Here is a 27,502-nt window from a genome sequence, read left to right on the forward strand (position 1 = left end):
CGAAAATCTTCTTCAGATTTTCCCACGCACCCTTCGGCGTCTTTGCATCCCGAACATAGCTCAATAGTTGTTCGCCCACACACGACGCGAAGCAGTATAATACCCTGCTCGCCGATTGCTCCCACGACGGGAAGTCTCTATGTGTCGATTCGGGTGCCGCGTCATTAGCTCCTTCGACATAACTCCAGTAGTCGTGCCCGAGCAGGTACTCGTGCATCTTGTAGGACCAAGACGCGTAGTTGGTTCTGTCGAGCTTCTCTGTTGGAAGCAAGCTCGCCATGCCTCTATCCATCGTTCTTCTTGTTCTTCTTCATCAAGCTGTGTCGGCTGTAGAGAGGTTCTCAACCCTCGCGCTCTAATACCATGTAAAAAGTAGCGTGCGGAAGCAAGTGTGAAGACCGAACAGAAGGAAGAAAACTCAGGTTTAATGGAGAGCTTGAGCTTACGCAGTATACGCAGGAGAGACAGAGAGAGAGTGAGAGAGAGAAAACACAAGAACTATATTCAACCTCTATTCTCGACTCTATACATATGTGTGTTCCATGAACACTTTTATACAAGTCCTCGAAGGACTGACCGAAGTACTGACCGTACTTCAATGCTCTTTAAGAGCTCCTACACTAACTCCCAAATATATTCCTCACGGAATATCTTTCCTAACGGCCTCCCGGTTTACGCACTCAGCCTAACCGATCGGTCCCAACCGATCTGGTCCTCGGCTTCTTCAGCTGATCAAGCCGATGTTGAGCTTGTCTCTCAACATACTTTACATTCGGCGTACTTAAAGAAGGGGGTGAGAGGGTATTCTTTTACAAGTTGTCTACGAGCTTCAACCGAATGCAATCCTCCAATTACATAATATGTATAATCATCAACAAAGCTATACTTGAAGTCTACTACTGTTGGACATTGATCTTGATCGACCATTACTAAAAATGGCACGATAGTAGCATGAGGATTAATCTTCATTTTGCTCTTCAAGTTTTGCACATGGACAACGTGCAACTCTCTAATTTCTAGGGGAGGTCTTCTAGTCAAGGGATCAATTGGAGGTCCCTGGATTGAAGTAATTGGCAAATGAAACAGCTGCCCCTTATGCACAAGTTTTGTCTTAACAATATTTTCTCTTATTTTATTTTGTTCAGACGTCAATACACCGGAAGATAGTTGACCTCCTGGAGCCACGACATCGAGTTGGTGTTCTTCTTCTTCCTCCACGAATTCTAAGACCTCTTCATCATCTTCGTCGGGTCGTGGTCATTTGTTGTATTTCTTATGAACCGGATTTGTCTTTCTAGACTTTTTTGGTGGAGTTTGTGCTTCACCGCCCATCATTTCTCCTGTCACATACGGCCGCAGTGCAACTAATATGTTGTTCATCGTTTGAATGTCTTTACGTAATGACTTCGGGTTGCAACATTATACTACTAGCTTTCCCTCGTCAGGACGCAATCGTCTAGAGCCAACAGAGATCGAGACATTGATTATAATACTCGAAGAATCACTATCTTCATATTCTAGCTTGGTTACATCTCCATAGTTAAATGTTTTTCCAAGCTCCAATTTGCCTTTACCATTTGACTTAGCTGTTATTAAGAGTAGCACACCATCTTCCTCGACATAAGAGAGACACCATTCTAACTCTAGGTAATTCTTATATTTATGTTCAGATGTTTTCTCTTCCTGGGCCCCACCCTTGCTATTTTTGGTCGTTGCAATAGAAGACTCAGATGCTCCATCCCCCGTTGAGTTAAATAGAGTTCTTCTAGAGACATCTTTGACAAAAGAGTCAGAATCTCGCTTTGTTGGAGTGTGAATCTTTAGTTTAAATGAAGGAACTTTTTGACGAGAGTCACTGAAATGAAGACAACATCCTATTTAGGTTAATTACAAACAAGACCATATTATTTGAACAAAAACGATGGAGAAAGCAGTAAAATAAAGAACAATTAAACACAAAACACAAAAAATAGTATCAAAATGATGACAAAACTATGATGAGGGACATAAATTTTCTATCTGCAAAACTCTATTTTTTCAACCAAAATCCGATGCATTGTGGAAGATAGTCCTCCTTTCAACCAAAATCCGATGCAGTGCATCGGATTGTGGTTGAAAGCACTGCATTGGATTTTGGTGGAAGATAGTCCTCCTTTCAACCACAATCCGATGCACTGCATCGGATTTTGGTTGAATGCCTTGATTGTGACATGACTCCTCCTGAACCATCTAGTGAAGTTTAAGTGCATTTTAATTCGATGGTGTGTTTCCGTAACAAAATATTTGGGGATTATTGCTTATTGTGAAAAGGAATCTTTAAGGCATCTTTTAGAATCTTAAAAAATGTAAAGAATATTGCTAACTTGGCGATCTTCTTTCCCTTGTTCATGATGCCTGGCAGAGGTAGTGCTTCGGAGTGCTTGAAATTAGTCTATGCTCTGAGCTCGATGGATTCTTTGTCGCGATAATGAAAATGAAAATTCAAACTTCATTATATATATATATGTTTTTTTTTAAATAAAAATTAATTTTTAATTAATTTTTTTGAAATTTCTCTTCCTAAAAAGTGTTATAGTGTAACCAATAACTCATGTCTAGTTCTAATAGTTATATAGTAAAGATTCAAAGTTCCTTAATCTTTTCTATAGAGGAGTTCGGTATATAGCCCTTTGATGGTAGTGCCACAAGGTATGTCTTGATAGTTTCGAGAATGTCTTCTTCTACAAGTAGAACGTCAGTTTTTTCTATTGCCCCCTTTTTTTTGTCCAACAACTCGTATTTCTCAATAGAAGAGTACGATTACAAGAGACATTCGAAAGGCTCGCATAAAAAACAGAAAAGTGAGGCTCCTAGTACCTCGAATTCTCTTTTTTCAATTGATCTTGTTGATGACCCTCTTCATGTAAGCTTAGACGCGGAGTCCGTTACTTCAATAGATAACAGTAGTATTAGTAAACCACTTGTACTTAAAAAAATCCCTCGACAAGTTAGTGAAAAGAGACTTAATTTTTTATGTTCTGATCGTCAACTTCTTTGCAACTTCAAAAAAACATGTTGTGCGAATCTCTGCCTTTTAACTTGTGGAAAGTTGAGGTTACGTGAAACACGACAAAAATATTTGTCGCTTAATGGGGAAGAGCAGGACACATTTCTTCTTTCGCATATGCAGCTTAAAATGGATCACAACGCAGGGTCTAATTCCACGCAGGTTGAATATTTCCTTGGACTATATACTAAGTGTTGTCGAGCCACTTTTAAAATCGCTCATATAGCATTGGAAATATGCGGCTGCAACGAGTTCAAGAGCGTCTTCTAAAGGGATCGTGGATACCGTTGGATCGAAATGGTTCTGGATGTAAGGGTCAAATTGGGCAACACGCAATTAGGTGGATGGAAGTATATTTTTCAAAACAGTGCGACATTATGCCTACGACAGGAAGACCACATTTGTCAGATAACTTTACTCGAAGGGAAGTTTACCAATCATACAGGGACGACATGTCAGTAGATGATGCACGTTACATAAAGCATAGAAATTTTAATCGATTGTGGAGGTTACAATTTAACAATGTGGTTATCCCACGAAAGATACGAATGGGAGTCTGCTCAATATGTGCAAGTTTAAAAAGTATGGCCAAGGGTGGAAAATCACATGTAGAGATAAGGAATTACAAGAATCTATTAAAAGAACATCGTGAAAGTCAAGCATTGGAACGTTCTAAGGCTATGCATCACCGACAAAAAGTGCTTCAATCTCCCGAAAAGTATATCTGCATGATTATTGATGGCATGGATCAAAAGAAGACTTGTTTGCCGCATTTCCAACGACTCCCAAAAGATATTGCAGATGAGTGCCTCGTGCAAATGCATCTAGTATGGTGTTTGACATATTGTCAAACAATAAGGCCACAAGTATTCTTAACTTATCCTAATATCCACAACGACCCTAATCTCACTGTCACCGTCATGCACAGAGTATTGCAATCATGGTCGGGCATAGTACCGCTAGTTCTATACGTGCAACTAGACAACACAGCAAGAGAGAATAAAAACTCAACTGTCTTCGGTTATCTAAGCATGCTAGTAGAGAGGGGCATATTTAAAAAGATAAAGGTCAACTTCTTATTAGTTGTTCATACCCATGATCACATAGATCAAATGTTTAGTAGATTCTCAAAGAAACTAGCTCGTTGTAATGCTTTCACGCTTACCACGCTATCAAAATTGATAAGTGAAGCATATACACCAAAGCCTGAAGTACATCACTTGAAGGAAGTGTACGACTTTAAACGTTTCTGCATGGATGGTGATGGGACTAAATGTAGGGTGCTTGCACCTCTTAATAATATAAGTTTCAACCATGTCTTCCTCATAAAACAAACCTCGGCCCACGTCAAGATGACGGTGTTGTTTGCAAAACAATACTCATCTAGTACACAATGGGAGCCCCAAGAAGGTTGTAGGCTCCTACTTCATATCCCAGATGAACCACTGCATGGTGCACAGAAAATGCCATATGATGATCATAAAAATGTGGCACCCAATAGTTCTATTGATGAACAAAGGGCATATCGGTTGCGATGTCTTGAAGAGAAACAAAAGAATATTGATCGCACCGAGAAGTACGCCGGTGATGAGGATGTTGAATGGTGGGAGATCTTCTTCACCTGTCAACGCACCATTTTAGATAATTACATTGACGGATTTTGGCCAATCCATAACCCATTCACATGGAATATTGGGGTGCCATCAATGATATCGCCGACTCATCATCAACCATTGAATAATATATAGAGCATCATAATTTAGTCCAACCACTGGAAAGAGATATTTACATGGGACCAAGAAAGTCACGTATTGTTGAGGCAAGATGGCAAGGTAATTTGCAAGAACTACAAGTTGGAATGTTGGTCGCAACATTAGCTGGGGGTGATAACTTGGGCCATCCATTTTGGATTGCAAAAATTATTGAATTAGTGAAGGATGAAGAAGGCAATCAGACAAAGTCAATTGTGGTCCATTGGTATCAGACATCTTCACTTGATGCATTTACGGGAAAGTATTCTTTAGAGATGGTTAAGGATGTCGGATTATGGGGGAGTGTCGAATATTGGTCTATAATGGCCGTATTCACATTGTTGCCCTAGCTCATTTGGTATATAATGGGCTTTGTAATCTAGTTGTTGCCATTGTTTCCATTGATGGAAAAGCTTGAATAATACAGTTCTTCTTGTGTGCCTTCTCATCTCTCTCTCTCTCTCTCTCTCTCTCTCATTCTATTCTTGCCTTCATCTTGTGCGCTCGGTGATCTTCATCACAAAGTGTTGTTGATGTTTCCGCACTAACGGTCTTAGACGCCAACACACATAAGATGTATATATACCTCATTGTGGGTATCTTTGTTCTTTGATGCTTATTAATATAGAGAAAGTTCTTTAGCTACACTCTTGTTAATCATCCCCCATTTATCTTATTGTTCGTAAATGTATCTTCCTCGCTCTCTTCCTCTCACACACATATCACATAATCTTCCGTTGCTTAATCACTGATGTGATTAACTACTCACATAATTAGTTACTAATTGACCCTTAGTTAATTACCTAATTATTAACATGGTATCAGAATGTGTGGTTTAGTATATCCACTAAGCCCACCTAATTCATAGTGAGTGAGTGTTCGATACACCGACGACAAATCCGACCACCGTTACTGTAGTACCACCACGTAGCACGAGTACGTGATTGAAGGAAGAAAAAACAAAAAGGAAGACACTACATCAACATGAACATACAAATGGGTAGCTCGCTCCTTAGTGAAAAGCTAGACTGGAGCAATTTCTCATCTTGTGAGTACAAAATGAACCAATACCTAGTTGGCCAAGGGTATTGGAGCTACATCAACAATGCACTCGAAAACAAACCCGACATCACAAATGCCAACTACCCAACATGGGAGCAAGGAGCAAGTCGGGTAATGTATTGCTTGGCAACATGTGTCCACGATCACATGCTTAGCCACATTCGAGACACGAAGACACCTAAAGAAGCGTGGGAGAACTTGAAGAAAATCTTCGCCTCCATTACGATTGTCCGCAAGCTTCAACTCCGGCAAGAGTTAAACAACATTCAACAAAAAGATATACATGTTCGTGTCGGACTGCACCATCAAGATCAAGAGTGTAAAGAATCGGATATGATTCCTGTGTAGCGGAAGAGATGTGTGTTATGTGTGTATGTGTGAGAGAAAATAGATGTGAGAAGAGAAAACACAAGGTAGATTACATAGAATGGAAATAGAATACTCAAGAAGAAGAAGTTGTATATTCACGAGAATATGAAATACAAAAATATAGGATTACAAGGAGTCACAACCAACTACATATGAAGTAGGAGGAGGGTGCTTTATATAGTCACCCTCTCTCTTGATTAACTAACTACAACAACCACTCTCTTGGGGAATGTGGAGACCCATTAGTCATGGGGAATATGAAACTCATTAGTTATGTGTCATAGAATATGATTCTATGACACATAGTTAATGTGTAGAGAGTAGTGGTGTGACTCTTGACCTTTGAGTAATCATAGATTCTCAAAAGGTGTGTTCACACGTTGCACTATGTTGAGATTGATTCTCAACATGCCCCCTCAAGCTCAACTCAGGTCGACTCCTTTCAATTGATGTCCACTTTAGTTGGTATCCGGTTTGGAAGATCTTTGGTGTCCGTTGCGGCTCGTACTCGGTTCGGACGGTATCCGGTTCTCACTTGTACTCCCCCTCAAGCTTGGAAAGTCAGGGATCGTAATCCAAGGTATGACATGAATTGCCGAAGCTTGTCAACTCCTAGGGCCTTGGTGAAGATGTTGGTTCTCTGAAGATTCGTGTTGATGTGTAGAAGATCGACATCTCCAGCTTGAACACACTCTCGAATGAAGTGGTAGTGCACTTAGATATGCTTTGTGCGTGCGTGGAACACCGGGTTCCAAGCCAGATAAATACTACTCATGTTGTCGTAGTAATGGGGAATCGGATCCTTGATGGGAACGCCCAGATCCTTCAAAATCCTCTTGAGCCATACAGCTTCACATGCAGCTACCGCTGCGCCCCTGTATTCGGCCTCCATACTCGAAAGAGCAATAGTAGGCTACTTCTTACTACTCCAGCATATTCCTCCGCTACCGAGTGAGAAGACAAATCCAGAGGCTGATCGTCGATTGGCTTTGTAGCCGGCCTAGTTGGCATCCGTGTACCCTTCGAATCAAATTGGTGTGGCCGATGCGTAGAGAATGTCATAATCCATTGTGCCGTTCATGTATCGTAATACTCGCTAAGCGCAATCGAAATGAATATCTCACAGAGTTTTCATGAATTGGTTAAGGAGGATGACCGGATAGTTCAAGTTGTGTCGAGTGATCGTGAGATAGATGAGGCTCCCAATCAGTTGACGATATTGAGTCGGCGCGCACTCGTCTGTGTCGGAGTCAGCATCTAGTTTGAGGTTTCGATCGAGAGGGGTTTCCACTGATTTACACTCAGTCATCCCAAACTTGTATAACAAGTTGAGGATGTAGTGTCGTTGAGAGATCATAATGTCGGTCGGAATACGAATTACTTCGATGCCTAGGAAATAATGAAGCTCCTTCATGTCCGTCATCTCAAATTTGTTGGAGAGGGATTTCACCTTGTTGATGTCGACCAAATGCTCACCTCCAATAACCTGATCATCCACGTATAGGATGATGACAATCAGGCTTCTAGAGTCGTTTCATACATAGAGGGAGTTGTCGGATTTCGACATTCGAAAGCCGATTTGATGAAGATATTGCATAATCTTCTAATGCCAAGCACGCAGTGCTTGCTTAAGGCCGTAGAGAGGCTTCTTGAGTTGGCATACGGTGTTCGGATGAATGTTGGATTCGAAGCCAGGTAGTTGTACCATGTACACCTCCTCTTCTAATTCGCCTTGAAGAAAGGCGTTCTTTACGTCCATCTGATGGAGGTGCCACCCTTTCGCCGTTGCGAGTGCAATTACAATCCGCACAGTCGTCATCTTTGCCACCAAGGAAAATGTCTCTTCATAGTCAACTCCATGTGTTTGTGCGTATCCTTTCGCTACGAGTCGAGCTTTGTAGCGGTTTACGGAGCCGTCGGCGTTATACTTCATGTTGTAAATCCATCGGCAATCGATCGCCTTCTTGTGCGATGAGTGGGGGAAAAGATCCCATGTCTTGTTTTTGGAGAGTACTTGCATCTCCTCATTCATCGCTTCAACCCATCTGAGGTCCTACACGACTTCGGAAACATTTCCAGCACCGTACTGTTTTTACCTTCATCATAAAGGCGTAATGGTACGCCATATACTCATCGTAGCCGAATCGGCTTACCGGGTTCTTTTCTCAGGTGGATCGGCGGGGCTTCTCATTGGCGGATACTAAGGCTTTCTTCGCTCCATTTTTCCGGATGTCAAGGCCTTTGAACTCACTACTGAGGGAGTGAGTCGATTCGCTTTCGTCGAAGTGATCGTCTTTATACTCCGGCATTTTCGCCTTCCCCTTGTCCAGCTTCGGACTCGGCAAAGATTTTCTTTAATCGCTTGGAGGCTGTTGCGGCCCACTAAGCCTTGTCATAATCATGCTTGCTTCGAACATGCGCATGAGTCGATCTTCGGCTTCTATCTCTATTTCAGCGTATTCTGGGTCGAGTAGAATCAGAGTCAAATTGCCTCTAGTGCATACCAGGATGCGGACTTATCGAAAACGACGTCTCAACTGACTCAAGCTTTTCAAGTCAAGGGGTTATAGCACTTGTACCCCTTTTGCTCTAGTGAGTATCCTAAGAGGATACATTTCTCCGACTTCGGGTCGAGCTTTTGTCGTTTCTCTTCGGGGATCTTCACGTATGCAATGGAGCTGAATATCCAAACCTGTGATAGATCCAACTTCTTCCCGAAAAACTTCTCATGCGGAGTAAGTTCGTGCACACCCGATGTCGTACACCGATTCATGAGGTATACATCCGTGTTAGCCACTTTTGCCCAATACGATTTCGGTAGATTCTTTTTGTTCATCATTGTCCGTGCAACTTCGAGTATGTGCCGATTCTTTCGTTCATCTACTCCGTTCTGTTGTGGCGTATGTCAACACGAAAACTCTCCCTGAATTCCTTCTTTCCGTAGAAAAGCCAAACATTTGTCAAAGAAGTACTCCTTTCCTCCATCCGATTGAAGACATCATACATGCCGGCCTGTGGCTTTCTCGACTTCATTCTTAAATTTTTAGAAGTTTCCAAACACTTCGCTCTTTTGTCGCATGGGGTAGATCTAGGTGTGCTTGGAGAAGTCGTCGATGAAGGGCACATAGTATCGACATCCGCCAAATGTGGTTGTTTGGGCCAGTCCCCATACATCGGAATGAATTACGTCGAGTATGCCTTTGCTTACATTCCTCTCCTTCAGAAATGAGTGCCGATGTTGCTTGCCAAATTGGCAGGCGACACACATGCCTTCAATCTTTTTCTCTTTGAATGTCAGGAGCCCGATGACGACTCCTTTCAATTGCATCGCCTTGAGCTTTTGAAGATTGATATGGCCAATCCGTTTATGCCTTTTGTAAAAATCGGCTTTCATGCCTTTTGTAAACATGGCCAATTTCATCTCGTGTGAGTCGAGAATGAACATTCGGCCCTCTCTTCGTCCGCGCGCGATGAGTGGGTCCTTTTTTTCAATGAAGCAACTGCTTTTATTAAATCGTACTTGCATCCCTTGCTCAACAATTTGGCCGACGGAGACCAAATTCTTCGTAATGGTTGGTACATGCAAGACATTCTTAAAAAAAGTTTGGTTACCTTCTTTGCCGAATGGGACATTGCCGATGTGTCGAATCGGATGCGTAGTGTCATCTCCGGTTTCAACATAGTTGGGTCAGTCCGGCTCTCAAAGTTCTCATAACCATTCTTAATGAGACTTCATATGGTTCGAGGCACCAGAGACGACGAACCATACGTCTCCGGACTAGATGCGCTATTCGAAGTAGAAGCCGACATAGAATTTGTTGTATGTCTCATCACGAACATTCTCCCATGATCGTCATAGTCAGACTTGGTGGCGTAATTGGTGAATTGTCGGCTTGTAGAAGCCGACTCGCGTATCTTCTTACAGAACTCTTCTTCGTGGTGACCGATTTTTCCACAATATCCGCATTCGACCGAGTTTTGTCGGCTCAGACCGAAATGGAAGCTCCCCCTTCTTCTGAAGGTTCCTCAAGGCTTCCGTCTTGATGCCGAAATTGCGAGTTGTTTTCGTAAGTTGGGCCTCGTCCTTGGCCTAATTGGCCTCTTCTTGCACGGCCGCATCATCTTCCTCTATCCGAGTGTGAGTAAAGCATGTGGCCTTCCGAGGCATTGGTCCTTCTTCGAACATGGTTTTCTTCAACCAACAACATCGATTGAAGATCGAAGAAGGAGGTCGGATTCTCCCGTGCTAGTATGGCGGGTCCTCATCACGCCGAACCGTGGTGCAAGGTCACCGAGGCATATTTGCACCATCTCATCATCATCCACATCGACGCTTATCGAGCCGAGCGAGTCACAAAGCTCCTTGATCTTCAAGGTGTAGCTCGTGATGGACATATCTCTTTGTTGGATGTTGTTCAACTCTTGACGGAGTTGAAGCTTTCTCGCGATTGTGTTGGCGGCGAAAATCTTTCGTAGATTCTCCTACGCATTGGCATCTCGGCTTCTCGAATGTAGCCGAGCATGTGGTCGTGAACACATTGTTGGGAAATCGGTCCCTCTAGATGGGACCCGGTGATGAATGGAGAGGACCCGGTGAGAACCAGAAGAGATCCGGAAACCGGAGGAGACCCGGTGAGAATCGGAAGAGAGACATATTTGTAAATATGTCTTGAGCAAGCCTATTGAGACTATATTTGTAAATAGCCCTAATTTCATATCAGTATAAACATGACGTAGGGCGATCACTTTATGTAGCTGGTGGTTAAAGATCTTTGGTTGCCGGTTCAATTCAGGGACAAGAGACCAGATAAGATCAATGCCTCGACATGGGAGGTGATGCACATGAAGACGACAACATACATCCAGTGCTTCATCGACATGAGCCTGTACAACAACTTCAATGAAGAAAGTAAGGCTCATGAACTCTAGGAGAAGATCGGCATCATGTTCTAGAACAAGAATGTTGTTAATCGGGTTTCGATATTCCGGAAGCTAGTGAGGCTCCGGTACCAAGACGGCTCCAGTATGGTGGAGCACGTGAATGCCTTCCAGGGGCACATGAAGCAACCTCGTTGGATGTACCTCTCGCCGATGAGGTACTCGCATTGCTCATGCTCGGTTACCTCCCAGATAGCTAGGAGACGTTAGTTGTCACGTTGGGCAATCTCGTGCCAGAAGGAAAACAGTTGTTTCTAGCAAGGGTAAAATCAAGCTTGCTAGATGAAGAAGCTCGTCGGAAGGATCGGGAGTCCGGAACCGATCCGAAGGCCTTGGTCACGGAAGATGACCAGAACTAGGGAAGAGGCCGGTATCGGAGTCCCCAAAACCGGGACAAATCGGGGACGGGGTCGAAGTCAAGGGGGAGGCCCACGTGCTTCTATTGTGGGAAGCCGGGACACTTCCAAAAGAACTACCGGAATTTCTGGAAGGAGAAAGAAACCGGCACTACCGATTCGAAGAAGAGTTCGGACCGAAACGGTTCGGACCGGAGAGGCCCGAATCGGAAGGGAATGTCGGCAATCGCGACAAGTGAAGAAGAACAGATGCTCCTTATTGAAGAGAATGAGGTAAACCTTGTCGGCGACGAGACAACGTAGGCTATCAATTCCGGAGCGTCGTTCCACCTGACACCGAATCAGAAATGCTTCTCATCCTACACAACAAATAAACGGGATATGAAGATTTGATTGGAAACCACATGACATAATTTTGGATTCATAGAGATGTTACATCATGGTTGTGTTCGGATGGGGAATGAAGGTACATGCCGAATTGTCGGCATGGGAGATGTGTTGTTGACGACAGCAACCGGATGCAAGTTGTTGTTGAAGGATGTCTGACACGCTCCAAATGTTTGACTGAACCTGATATCAGCCGATCAGTTAGATGATGAAGGCTACACGGGTAGCATCCGGAACGGAGTCATGAAGTTCTGCAAAGGGAGCCTAATAGTGGCTCGAGCCTAGAAGGTCAATACACTGTACTTGATGAATGCTCGTATATGTCGGGAAGAAGTGAACGTAGCATCCCACACTGTTGGTAAGCTGTGGCACAAAAGATTGTCACATGAGTGAGAAGGGGATGAAGAGGCTTGTCGAAGAGAATCTTATTCCGGTGAAGGACGTGCAACTTGAGAAGTGCACCGATTGCCTGGCCGGCAAGCAAAACCGAACCTCCTTCCGGTCAAGACCACCAATGAGACAGAATGCACCACTGGAGCTGGTGCATACCGATGTGTGTCAAGTGGACACAAAGTCATATGCTGGATCGCAGTACTTCGTGACGTTCATAGATTACCACAGCCGGAAGATGTGGGTCTCACCACTGAACACAAAGGATCAGGTGTTATCCATCTTCAAGGAGCTCCACGCAAGAGTGGAAAGAGAAACCGGCCGGAAGCTGAAAGCGGTTCGAGCATATAACAGAGGAGAATACCAGGGGAAATTCGAGGAATATTCCCGATCGAAGGGAATCTGGCTCAAGTTTACTGTGTCGAAGACGCCGAAACTAAACGGGTTGGCCGAAAGGATGAACTGGACCATAATGGAGAGAGTCTGGAGCATGCTAGCACATGTAAAGTTACCCAAGACGTTTTGGGTTGAGGCGCTGACGAGGACGACCTATGTGATAAATAGATCACCCTCAACACCCTTGGAAGGAGATTGACCTCAGAAAGTATGGACCGGATTTAAAGATGTATCTTACCGGTGTCGTGATGTGGCATGTCTAGTGCGAGAAAAACTCAAAAATTGAGGATCCACACACATTTCACGAATACTTGTAAAAATGAAAATAAATAAACCTAGGTCACAATGGCATTGAGTGCATGTAGAGGGTTGCAAGTAGGATTTGAACCTTGCACCTCTAAGGTAAGAGGCAATTACCTTACCACTAAAGCTACTACTAAGTGTTGTAGATGTTCTATATTTCTTTCTCATATTCAGTATTCCGTAGGAAACAAACGAACAAAACCGTGTACACAAAACCACGGTTTTAAGCCCATGGTTTCCTGCATGTCACAAAGCAAAACGGTGTGCACAAAAACCATGGCTCCAAGCCCATGGTTTTGTGCATGGACAAACCTATAAAACCCCTAGTACGACTTGTGTAAGGGGGGCCTCAATATGATATGACCATCATCATCACCATCAATAATATAAGCTTCTATTTCTTCTTCTTTGCATCTATCTTGTAATTATTTATCTACTTCTCAAAGTGTACAATCTTCAATCTTCTCAAGTGTAATAGGTCTTCCTCCAATCTTACATTCACATCGTCCTCTTCTCAATACCTTGACGGACATCCTCCTTGGTCCAAGACCCCGGTGGTCCCGCTCAAGCGAAGCACGCTCGCACGCGCATCTTCGCGACACCGGCATCTGAAGGTGTTCAGGTGTCTCGCATATGTGCATGTTGCAAAGGACAAGAGAGCAAAGTTGGATCCGAAGTCCAAGCCATGCATATTCCTTGGATACGGAGATGATGAGTTCGGTTACTGGGTGTGGGATGTGGTCGACAAAAAGGTGTTCCGATGTTCCAGAGTCGGAACAAACAAAGGAACCGGCTGTCAGAAACCAAGGACGGAGATATCCCCTCCGAGAGAGAAGAGCCACTCGGAGATTTCCGGATGCAGAGCATGTGTTGCTAACCGATGAGGGGGAGCCGGAAATTCGAAGAAGCAAAGAGAGACACCCACATCCGCAAGTGGTTGAGTGCCATGTAGGATGAGATGGATTCCTTGCATGAGAACCTCATATATGAACTGATGGAGTTGCCAAAAGGAAGAGAGCACTCCAGAACAAGTGGGTGTACAAGTTGAAATCGGGAGATGTCAGTATAAGGCCTGAATCGTGGTGAAGGGCTTCCAACAAAAGAAAGGAGTGGTCTTCGATGAGATCTTTGCCCCGGTAGTAAAGATGACTTCCATCCGAACGGTATTGGGCGTAACGGCAAGCATGGACCTCGAGGTAGAGAAACAGGACGTCAAGACGGCATTCCTACATGGCGACCTCCAAGAAGAGATCTACATGCATCAACCGGAAGGATTTGAGAGGAAAGGGAAGGAGCACCTGGTGTGCCGGCTACAGAAGAGCCTATACGGATTGAAGCAAGCTCCCCGGCAATGGTACCGGAAGTTCGACTCCTTCATGACCGACCAAGGGTACCACAAGACGCAGGCCGATCACTGCGTGTTTGTGAAGAAATTTGATGAAGGAAATTTCCTGATACTCCTCTTTGTGGATGACATGTTGATCGTCGGACGAGACGAAGGCAAGATTCGGATGTTGAAGACGGCCCTGAACCGGACCTTCTCAATGAAAGACTTGGGGCCGGCAAGACAGATATTGGGAATGCACATCGTCCGGGACCGGTCGAAGAATTTGTTGTGGTTGTCACAGGAGAAGTACGTGACAAAGGTGCTTCAACGGTTCAACATGCCGGATGTGAAACCGGTCGGATCGACACTTCCGGCAAACTGCAAGCTGTCCGGAAAACAAATTCCAAGGACAAAGGCGGAGAAGAAGGATATGATGAAGATACCATATACCTCTACCGTCGGAAGCTTGATGTACGTGATGGTATGTACCCGACCGGATATCGGATATTCAATCGGAGTAGTGAGCCAGTTCATGAGCAATCTCTGAAGAGAGCACTAGAACGCGGTGTCGTGGTGTTAAGAGTCTATTACTAATCAATAGACCAAATCAAGTAAAAAGGAAGAAAATAGATTGGATAGAAGAACCCGTTCCACCCGACCACCCCCGAGCTATGATCTAGACATAGCCAACCTACCACCGACGTCCCATACCGCCGGATATTAGGATGACTAATACCTTGGAAGAGATAAACACGATCGTCGAGACGAAAGCCTAGCCCGCACCACCGGTGTCTACGACAGCAGCCTTCCGACGTGATGATTCCTATGAGGGTAGCTAAGCCTCATATTTATACCTTTTCCTAGGCCCCTTGAATAGATGTGCCTTTCTAAAAGGCTCTCTATTCATTGGTTGTCTAAATCATGATAGTGCATGCACATATCATTCATTCTATCCAATCATTAGTCCCCTTTTTAATAATAGTGAACATACCCTTCACTAATGTAAATATTAGTGACCTACCCTCACCAACGTTATGTGTACATAACATATTCCCCTACTTCAAAAGATTGCACTCTTGCAATATAAAGTGAGGAAATTGTGCCTTAAGTGAATGCTCGCGTTCCCATGTGGCATCATCAATAGGTTTATCCATCCATTTGATCTTGAATAGCCGAATCTCTTTAGAACGTAAACGTTTAGTACGAGAATCAAGAATTCGTTCAGGGACATGAGGTTTGTAAGAAAAATCCTCTAATGTTACAAGATCTTGGATTGTGATGGTGTTATCACCAGAGCCTAAAAATGGTTTTAGACGACTGACGTGAAAAACAGGATGAATACCAACGTTACGAGGTAAGGCAAGGTGATAAGCAGATGACCCAACTCGCTTAAGGATTTCAAATGGGCCACAATATCGTGGGGCTAACTTAGCACACTTGCCCGTAGATAATGACGTAGAATCAGTCGGGACACGCAAAAAAACTTTTTGACCAATAGTAAATGCACGAGGACGAGCACGATCTTGAGCTGTCTTGACATTTTCTTTGGCAATATGCAACATTTGGTTCATGTCTTGCAAAAAATTGCGTGTACTATCTAATGTATCATGATGAATCGTGACATCAACTGGGGCACGTGGCTGAAAACCATACATCAACATAAAAGGACTATATCCAGTGGATGTATGTTTAGAGCTATTATAGGCAAATTCTAAGATAGGAAGGTATTGCTCCCACTTAGAAGGGGTTTTTGCTACATAAGCTCGAAGCATGTCCTCAATAATTTGATTAACTCGTTCAGTTTGTCCATCAGACTGAGGATGATCTGCGGAACTCATGCTCAACGTAGTTTCTAGTTTCTTAAAGACCTGAGTCCAAAAGTCACTAGTAAACTTGGAATCTCGATCACTAACAATATCCATCGGTAATCCATAAAAACGAAATAACTCATCAACAAATTGATAAGCCAACAGTTGAGCGGTTACCGTGGTTTTTGTAGGAATAAATCTAGCTAATTTTGTTAGCCTGTCAACGACAACCCATATGGCATCATGACCCCTCTGTGTACGAGGTAAACTAACAATAAAATCCATCGAGATACTTTCCCATTTATTGTTGGGAATATCTAAGGGATGTAAAAGACCAGCAGCTTTAAGTCGTTCCGACTTATTAATCTGACATTGTAAGCATTGAGTTACGTATTTATGCACGTCAGAGCGCATCTTAGGCCAGAAAAAAGTACACGAGATGAGAACGAGTGTGCGTTGTATTCCAGGATGACCAGCAGATGGTGCATCATGACATTCATGAAAAAATTTCTGTTTAACATTTGGTAAATCTGGAACACAGACCTTTCCACTACGGTAGAGCAAACCGTTTGTAATGTGAAAGGTCGCCTTCGAGGGTAGGGTGCTAGTATCGGCATCTAAACCAGATTCGGCTTTCGTCCAGTATTTTGAGAAATAACTGTCATCAAGGTATTTCCCTCGAAGGTGATCTAAAAGATCAGATTTTATTTCCGTGAAGCTAAGCATGTTAACTTCTTTAATGCGACTAAGAGCATCAGCAACGGTGTTCATAGAACCCTTGCGATATCGTATGGAAAAATCAAAATCTTGCATAAGGTCAGCCCAACGGCCTTTACGACCAACAAGATCGGGCTGGTCACAAAAATACTTTAATGATTGATGGTCTGTTGTAACCACAAATTTATTTCCATAGAGATAGTGCCTCCATGTTTTAAGTGCGTGTATCACCGCAAACAACTCTTTCTCTTGAACCGAATACCGAGATTGAGCAGCATCAAGCTTCTTACTTTCAAAAGCAATCGGGTGACCACCTTGATAAAGAACGGCACCAATAGCATAATCACTAGCATCGGTTTCAATTGAGAAAGGCTTAGAAGGGTCTGGTAATAGAAGAGTGGGAGCCTGACACACATGCTCCTTGAGTGTCTCAAATGATTTGTCAAGTTGTTCATTCCATGAAATTGGTTTGACAGACTTACGTGGATGACCTTTTAAAAGGTCAGTTAATGGCGTCGTCAATTTGGAATAGTTACGAATTGATTTTCGTAAAAATCCAACAAACCCTAAGAATGATCTAAGTTCACGAATATTACGAGGAATGGGCCAAAGTTTAACCTTTTCAATACGAGAAGGTTCAATTTCAACGCCATTTTCTGTAATTAAATGACCTAGGTACACAATAGATTTTTGGAAGAAGTCACATTTTGAATGTTTTGCATAGAAAGAGTTGTCACGCAACTTTCGCAAAACAAATCGAACATGTTGAACATGATCTTGCAAGGTACGGCTATATATCAAAATATCATCCAAGAAGACGACAACAAAATCACCGAGTTGATCTCGGAAAACATCATTCATCGCTTGTTGGAATGTGGCTGGAGCATTAGTCAACCCAAATGGCATGACTAAAAACTCATAATGGCCATAGCGCGTACGAAAAGCGGTTTTAGGAATATCATCCTCGGCGATGCGAATCTGATGATAACCAGTTCGTAAGTCAATTTTCGTAAAATATCGAGCCCCGTGCAAACGATCAATCAAATCATCGGCACGAGGTAATGGATATGCATTCTTAATTGTCATTTTATTCAAACGGCGATAATTGATACACATTCGCCACGAACCTTCCTTCTTCTTGACTAATAGAACTGGCGCACCCCAAGGTGATTTACTATACCTAATGTGGCCCATACTCAAGTATTCCTTAAGTTGTTTAGCGATCTCATCCTCTTCTAATCGACTAAGTCGGTAAGGTGGAATGCTCACAGGAGCAGCCCCAGGGATGAGTTCAATTTGATGGTCCACATTACGTTTAGGTGGTAAAGTAAGCGGTAATTCAGTAGGAAATACATCTTGAAAATCCTCTAAAATAGAGTCGAGTAATCGTTGCTCAAAATGTGGTAATTGTGTGGCGTCAATATTAAAATAATAAAATTGAACCGCAGGATCAATTACACATGAATAAATTAATGAACTAGAATACTCACTTAAAGATTTAGAAGACACGAGTGAATGAGAAGGAAGTTTGGAACATTGAATAAAATGTTTACAATTATTAAGTTCAAATGTGATTGAGTGATTAACCCAATCAATGGACAAAGAAGGGTTTTTATTAAAAAACCAAGGATATCCTAAAATGACATCTGCGGATTGTAATTTCATAACATGAAAGTCAAGCTTCTCCAAATAAGTATCTATTTGAATTGGCAGTTGACAAACAATGCCACTGATGTATTGAACGTTTCCATTTGCCATGTGAACTTGATAGATATGATCACTTGCGTTTATGTGGAGCTCCATTTGCTGCACAAAGTGATCATTAAGAAAATTGTGAGAACTACCGGAATCAAACAAGAAATGTGCTTGTGTTCCATTGATATATCCGACTGCTCGGAGTAAATCATTAGGTCCAAGTAAATGTGAAGGAAAAGTGCATTCACATAAACTTAAGTGATTGGTATGAACTTCAACAATATCAAAAGACTCACCTGTGTGACTCGTAGATTTGTCTTGAGGAGGGGTGTTCATTGACTTCCTCTCAAGACGACGACAGGTATCCTTTGTGTGGCCCCGCTTCTTGCAATATGCACAGAAGAGGTTCGGTTTCTTTGAGTCGCGGTCAAGAGTGTCACTGGATTGCTTACGTTTCCCAATGAACTTGACATTCGGAGTTTTGGCGAACTCAGGTTTATTGTGGTCTTTCTTGGAAGTCCTATGGTATCGCAGCACAATGTTGACGGCTTCCTCGAAAGTTGTGGGGTCCTTGTCATGGACAATCCAATGATAATCCCCATTGGGAATACCATTCAAAAAACAAGCGACAAACCATTTCTCACCCGTAAGTCCCGATTTTTGGATCTGGGTCCGAGCGTGATGCACATAATCCTCGAGAGAGGTAAATGGCTTACTAGACAATGTGAGCAAGTGTTGCGCTTGTTCGGTTTGAGAAGGTGGCTGCAAGAATTGTTTCTTAAAAACATCAACGAAACCTTCCCAAGTTGTGGGTAAGTTTTTTGCGGTCCTTAGGCCACGCCACCAAGCAGCAGCTCGGCCACCTAACTCACGACCGACATAACCAATTTTTACTGCATCGGGCTTGGGATGAAGCTCAAAGTGAGACTCCCAACGACCAAGCCAAGTGCTAATGGCCTCCTCGGTTCTTTCTTTCTTATCTCCCTTGAAAGGCGTGACTACGAAGGAAGGTTCACCTTCTTTCTTGGACTCAATAGTTAATTCTTGGAATTTCTTTTCCAATGCCATATTGGCCTGTCTCATTTCGGCCAATTGATTCAAGGTAGTAGTGAGCAATTGCTCAATAGTGATCTCAGCTTGTGTGCGAGATGCGGATTGGGGTTGAGAGGTCTCATTTGGAGAGATCGTTCCAACTGCGTTCAAAACTTATTCCATGATGCACGCTGTGGGTATGCAATAAAATAAGGAGGTTCAGAAAATACACAAGCAAAATGAATGCTTGAAATTTTGATTGAAAGAACTTTATCCAAGAAAGTATCTCATGTCTTTACCCCTCTAGACATATGAGATGTGATTCGAGATCCGATAACTATGGTAACACTATGGTGTTTTAAAAACCATGGGGGAAAACATAGCTAAGATGTATTTCTCGGATCTCTATCTTGAGTAATCATGGCGGCTCCACGAGGCTCAACCATGGTTCTTACATCAATGAAATTTCCTAGATAGCCTTATATTAATGCCAACCCATCATGTATTATATGGTCGAGAAAGTGTATTACGTGAAAAAACAAGTGCACTCACAAGTAATATTCTAGTCTTGCGAGCAATAAGCAAACGTGATGATAAAATGATAAAATAAGGCACTACTCATAAGAGTTAAGTAGTGACGAAAACAAGGGTAAAAAAAAAGAACCCATGTGTTACCTACGAAAAAAACAATGTCACAAATAAATGGGAAGTGCAAGGTATGCACATATACATCCCAATATGATTGTTATAACTTGCACAATTGTGACATAAGCCACAAATTGATACAAGTGATGACGGTGTTGTGCGCAAAGATGTAATACTCAAATCCATGAGTAAAACATCAATAAGGGAACTCATATGGTTTTACTCATTTTCTAAGGCTTGATGATAAGAGTTAAACCTAGATGACCCGTTGAAAAAAAAAATCGTTCAACAAGCCACTCCATACGAAAAAATAGTCTACACGTAAAGGTTACATTAAAAATAAACGATGTAAATACTTTATACATGAAAAGGAAGTGGAAAAAGGAGAGTTAATTGTGGGCGGGTAAATAATAATTACTAGAAAATCATATAAGTGAAACAATACTATAAAATTAAAATTTAATTAGAATAATCAACAATTAGGTGTATGGAATCAAACATGCCCTAAGATACGAAACCCTAGGGTAGTTGACATGCACCTCCTCAAGACCACCACATATCCCTAGAATCGGCCAAGTAATGGCTAATTAAAGCGGAAAGTGGCATAGGTAAGTGACATATACCTCGTCAAGGCCACATCATCCCTTAGAATCGGCCAATTGATGGCTAATTAAAAAGGAAAGTGGCATATGTAAGCTATATATACCTTGTCAAGGCCACAACATCCCATAGAATCGGCCAATTGATGGCTTAATAGAGAGTAGAGTGGCATAGGTAGGCAACATACACCTCGTCAAGGCCACATCATCCCTTAGAATCGGCCAAGTGATGGCTCAATAGAGGGGAAGAGTGGTATACTCAACATCATATGCAAAACGGCCATGAGATAAGCGTGTGCGATTAGAGCAAACACGCTCGACCCAATGCACAAGAATAATTATTATCGTAAGAGTTCAAGAGAGGAGAGAGTGGGATATATATCGCAATATGCAAAAGGCCATGAGTTGAGCGTGTGCGATTAGTGCAAACACGCTCGGCCCGATGCATAATAATAAGTAAAATTGTAGCGTAGTAGGAGGTAGAAAGAAAGAGAATAAAACGTAATACCAATTTGATTCGACCATAAAGAACGCATAATAGAAAAAGAGAAGAGATCAAAAAAGAAGAATACCGGGTTTAGAGTGTTGTTTTGATCCTGAGAAGAGCATGACGAGCCTTGTTAGATCCCCCTCGCTCACACGCAAAAAACATCAAAACAACAAAAAAATTGTTAGTAAAAGCTCTAATACCACTGTTAAGAGTCTATTACTAATCAATAGACCAAATCAAGTAAAACGGAAGAAAATATATTGGATAGAAGAACCCGTTCCACCCGACCACCCCCGAGCTATGATCTAGACATAGCCAACCTACCACCGACGTCCCATACCGCCGGATATTAGGATGACTAATACCTTGGAAGAGATAAACACGATCGTCGAGACGAAAGCCTAGCCCGCACCACCGGTGTCTACGACAGCAGCCTTCCGACGTGATGATTCCTATGAGGGTAGCTAAGCCTCATATTTATACCTTTTCCTAGGCCCCTTGAATAGATGTGCCTTTCTAAAAGGCTCTCTATTCATTGGTTGTCTAAATCATGATAGTGCATGCACATATCATTCATTCTATCCAATCATTAGTCCCCTTTTTAATAATAGTGAACATACCCTTCACTAATGTAAATATTAGTGACCTACCCTCACCAACGTTATGTGTACATAACACGTGGAGAAAACCGTTCCTAGGCGGAAACGGGGTATAACGTGCGTAAACCAGCCCTTACACGTGGGCACAAGTTTGTTGTATAGTTCGTAGGTAGGTACAAGTCGCCTAAGGCGAAATCCCAGGTAGTACACGTTCAGTAGGGAGGAAATTGAGGCACATCCCTATCCGAAAGGACAGGGAATAAACATGATGTAACGAGTGGTAACAGCCTCCCTCCTTGGGTTATAAAAGAGAGGGAGAAGTGAGAGACAGATATAGGGTTTTGGGAGCGAGGAGGAAGTGATGTCGGACCGGGACCGAGCTCTCTCCTCCATCGTTCGACTTTCTCTGCAGGATTTCGGACTGTGTTGCCTCTGCTTCGTGGACAGCCCATGTGCTTCCGGCAGAGGCTCCACTGTGCAGTCGGGTTGTGTGCGTGCGTGAGCATCGTGTGTATGTGTGTGTGTCCGCCTAGGTTGGGTCCGTCGTCGGCTTGCCGGTTGTAATCGTTGTCGATTGTAATTAAGACTTCATTCTCTGTCTCTTTCCTCCTCTGTGTTTCTGCAAGCTGTGCTCTCTCTCTCTCTCTCTTCCCTCTTTCTCACGCCCCTTGGTTCAAGGCCCCCGCGGTCCCGCCTCTTTCCGAATCAGAAGAGCGTAACAACGCGACATATTTGGTGAACCCGACGTGAACAAGCAGCAAAGGAGTGAAGGATGATGGGATCCGAGCTTGCTGAAGCTATGGCCATAGCCGTCGACCGGCTAGTGAGCGCTCACGAGGGAACGGGTGCCCTCGACAGGGCCATTGAGTCGATCGTCAGCACCATTGGTCGATTTGGTGGGAAGAATGCCACGAGCTACTTGGAGGCCTACCGGGCCGAAATGATCATGAGGGATATCTCAGTGGACATGCAGTTGTCCGGATTCCCTCGGATAGTGACGCCGAGCATCCGCGTAGAGGTGCTCGAGGTGTTGGCCGGATGCCGGACTTGGGAGGAATTTGAGCTGCGGCTCCTCGAGATGTATGGCTTCGATGACTCGCTTCGGTTGTCGAAGCGAGACTTCATGGCTTGGGTTGAGAGCCTAGGGAAGGGGAGAAACGCATTGGCGCTCCTCCAGGAGTTCGAGAAACGGTTCGCACAGTTGTCAACGCTGGACCGGACCATGCTTGACACAAGCCGAGTACTATTGTTCATCAAGGTGGTGCACGCCATGGACCGGGAGAAGGTGGGTCTCCTGTTGGAAATGGACGAAGGTCTCACGGCAGACTGGGCCATGGTAAGGAGGGTCTGCGGTCGTTTCGACAAGCGGCGCGAGTGGAGCGATGAGGGCTCGTCGGCGGCAAGGCCGGTCCCGGCGAGGGAGCTCGAGGAGCTGGTCTCGGTACCGGTTAGGAAGGAAGAAACTCGGAGTTGGCTTGAGACGGGCTCAGCCCCGAGCGGAGTGGTCAAAGGTCCCTCCGGAGGCGCAGCTCTAGAAGAGTTGTCACAGATGGTGCGAGATCTCCAAATTGCACAGGGGCGAACAGTCTCGTGACCGAAGGCCGCCAGCAAGGCAGCGGTGCATGTGGTGCGACGCGGTCGGTCACATACGGAAAGAATGCGCGGATTTCGCAGAGGCACTTAAGAGCAACGTGGTTTACCTCTGGAACGGGCAGGTGCACGCGAGTGAGACCCGGAAAGTCCTAGAGTTGAATTCGGGGCGCGGCGGAATGAAGCGGTTGATGGAAGAGGCTGCGGCACGACATGTAGAGGTCGTTAACTATTCTTGATGCGACCGAGGTGAACACAACAATGTATGCAAAGGGACTCAAGGTTGAGTCTGATATTGAGTTGTGGCACAAACGGGTTGGCCATGTAAACCTCGATAAACTCTGATCAATGCAAACAAAAGGGGTTGTGCATGGATTGCCACAATTCACTTCGAAACATCCTGATAATGTATGTGAGGCGTGCCAACTAGGCAAGCAACATAAGCATCCATTCCTAAGTGAAAGAAATGTGAGTAAAGGCTTGTTGGACGTCATGCACTCAGATGTATGGGGCCCAGCTCAAACAACGACAATCGGTGGGTGTAGGTACTTCGTTACCTTCATTGAAGACTATTCGTAGCATACTTGGATATGCCCGATGAAGTCGAAAAGTGAGGTCTTCTCCCACTTTCTCAAGTTAAAGAATCGCATGGAAAATGAAACGAATCGCAAGATTCGATGCTTACGGTCTGATGGTGGCCAAGAATACTTCTCAACCGAGTTCAAAGCCTTTCTAGAAGAGAAGGGGATTCGCCGGGAATTCTCTTGCCGGTACACACCACAACAAAATGGTGTTGCTGAGCGGAAGAATCGCACAATTCTTGAGATGGTGTGCGCCATGCTGCATGAAAAGAACATGCCCAAGATCTATTGGGCAGGGGCAGCAATTATGGCTATGTATCTCATCAATAGGTGCTTGACCGAGGGTGTCCATGACATCACCCCTCACAAGAAGTATTTTGGGACAAAGCCAGACCTTTCGCACTTGAAGGTTTTTGGTAGCATTGCATTTGTGCATGTCCCCGATGAGAAGCGGAGAAAGCTTGACCCAAAATCAAAGAAGATGATCCTCATCGGTTACTCACTTGAGCAAAAAGGTTATAAGTGTTTTAACACCATCACTCGACAATCACGAGTAAGCCGAGATGTGGTATTTGATGAGGTCACATCATGGTATGGCCCAACATCAGTGACCCCCGTCGTGCTCGAAACAAGCAAATCTGGAGCAGATTCTCAGAGTGAAGAAGAAGAGATGCTAACGACCATTATGGGTGGAGAACCAATAGAGAGTTTGCCCACACTCCAGTTGACTGGACCTGAGGTGTCATCCAGCAATCAGAGTCTTGCATAGCATGAAGAAACCTCTGATGTGCTGTCACCTTGGTGTTATACCTGTAGAAAGAAGAAAAAGGGCAAGATGTCTGAGCAAGAGGCCAAAGACATGACATCTGGTGAAGACTCAGATCATCCACCTCGATCGGTCCATAGCAAGTATGAAATGAAGAAGGCCCTAGAGGTGACCAAAGGAAAACTCCGTCAATCAAACCGACAAAAGAACTTGATAATTAGGTTTGGCTACAATGAGTACATGGCCCACCACTATGCATTCATGATGAAGGTCGCAGCAGACCAAGAACCCGAGACTTACAAAGAAGCTGCCCAAGATCCCCGGTGGATCGAGGCAATTAGGGAGGAGATGCGCGCGTTGTTTGACAACGATACTTGGGATTTAGCCCCATCCTCTGAAATCAAGAAAAAGCCAATTGGTTGTCATTGGGTGTTCAAGATAAAGTATAATACAGATGGCACGGTCAATCGGTTCAAGGCTCGGCTAGTCGCCAAAGGGTATGCACAAACCCATGGCATAGACTATGAGGAAACATTTGCCCCAATGGCAAAAATGACCACCGTGAGGACAGTAATTGCACTCGCAATAGCGAAAGGATGGCACTTGCATCAAATGGATGTGAAGAACGCATTCCTCTAAGGTGAGCTCGAGGAGGAAGTTTACATGATCCAACCACATGGCTTCGAATCAAACAAACATCCACATGCAATTTGCCGATTGAAGAAGCCGCTCTATGGATTGAAGCAAGCCCCAAGAGCATGGCATTCAAAATCACATCATATCTTCACGACATTGGCTTCCGGATGTCAAAATCTGATAACTCGTTGTATGTTCAGAACAATCCCAAAAGCCCCATCTTCTTACTCTTGTATGTCGATGACCTTGTCATCGGTGGAGAAAGCCTCACCGAGATACAAAAGATTAAAAAGCTGCTTTTACAAAAGTTCAAGATGAAGGATTTGAATGACTTACATTATTTTCTCGGCATCGAGGTCATTCAAACTCTAGAAGGGTTCCTACTCTCACAATGACGCTATGTGTTGAACTTGCTCTACAAGTTCGGAATGACCGAATGTAAGTCCATCTCCACACCCCTTGATCGAAATATGAAGCTAACTGCAAATTCTGGAAAATTTTGCAAGTCGACACAGTATCGCCAAATAATTGGGAGTCTTATCTACCTAACTATCACCCGACCAGACCTCAACTATCCGATCAGGGTTCTTAGCCAGTTCATGGAAACCCCCCGCGACACTCACATGGATTGTGCCAAGCGAGTGTTACGTTATATTAGTGGAACACTTAATTATGGTATCTTCTATAAGCGTGGAGCACCACTTCGACTCAAAGGTTTCACGAATGCTTATTGGGCAGGCAATGCATCTGATAGGCGATCCACTTCGGGATTTATGGTTTCACTCAGTAGTGGAGTAGTCTCTTGGAGCAGCAAGAAACAACCAACAGTCGCTCTATCAAGCACTGAGGTGGAGTATAGGGCCGCAGTTGTAGCTGCTTGCGAAGTTGTATGGCTTAAAAGACTACTGAAAGACTTCAATGAATTGGTGAACAAGCCAATACTAATCCACTGTGATAATCTCAGCAGCATCCAGCTTGCAAAGAATCCGTTGTTTCATGCGCGGACTAAGCACATTGAGGTGCACTATCATTACATCCGTGAGCGCATATTGGCCGATGACATTGACCTCCAATACGTTCGCACCAACATGCAAGTGGCTGATATTTTCACTAAGGCGCTAGGTCTCAACAAGCTATGGCAATTCTCAGTGGATCTAGGCCTTAGACCACTTGATATGCTCAGCTTGGGGGAGAGTAAAAGTACAAAGACAAAGGAAAACATGGAGAATCAGCACGATACAAGAGGAAGAGTGAGACCGGCACATCTAATCTAACTTGACCCGGCAAGTTAGAGGAAGACTTTCCAAAGCCCGGAATTTTTGAAGCTCGAAATTTTGGATTGGCAAGATCAACATTGCTAGATCAAGATCGAGTACATAGGAACAATGGGAAAACCACAGTCTAGTAGTCCAACCAACTACAGTTGGGTCTTCAACTACACCAAGACAACCAAGCTTAAGAGGACACACAATTGACCTTGAGGGGGCGTTTTGAGAATCAAGCTCAACTTGTGTGAACATGTGCTTATGAAGAAAAGGACGATGTGTGAAAAAGTGTGTGAGCACACTTTATTGTAATCTGTGTAGTTGTCGAGTGTGTGAGAGCACACTTTATTGTAATCCGTGTAGTTGTCAAGTGTTAGTGTGGTCAAAGAATATTAGATATTCTTATGACAAAATCGTACTCAAGTGGATGTCTTGGTTAGATTCCACCAACACATTTAATAGGGCAATCCCTTGAGGACTTGTATATAAACTCCCCTTTGGCCATTTAGTTTAGTTGATGATCTTTAGTTAATTAATATAGCTCTCTTAAGTGCATAAGTTGCCATCCCCCTACTGTGTATTTTCTTATTATTTTCTGGTTATTCTCTCTTATTTCTTCTCTTGTTTATTCACCCACTCTCACACAAACACACTACGCTTCTGAATACTCAACTCTACTAGAGTTAGATTCTTTACAATATATTTAATGTGTAGAGAGTAGTGGTGTGACTAGTGTTGGGCAAAGTTTCTAGTC

Source organism: Azolla caroliniana, unplaced genomic scaffold, assembly GCF_043228905.1.
Source record: "Azolla caroliniana isolate FFs.n. ecotype wild unplaced genomic scaffold, voAzoCaro1.0.p SCAF_11, whole genome shotgun sequence".
NCBI classification, from domain to species: Eukaryota; Viridiplantae; Streptophyta; class Polypodiopsida; order Salviniales; family Salviniaceae; genus Azolla; species Azolla caroliniana.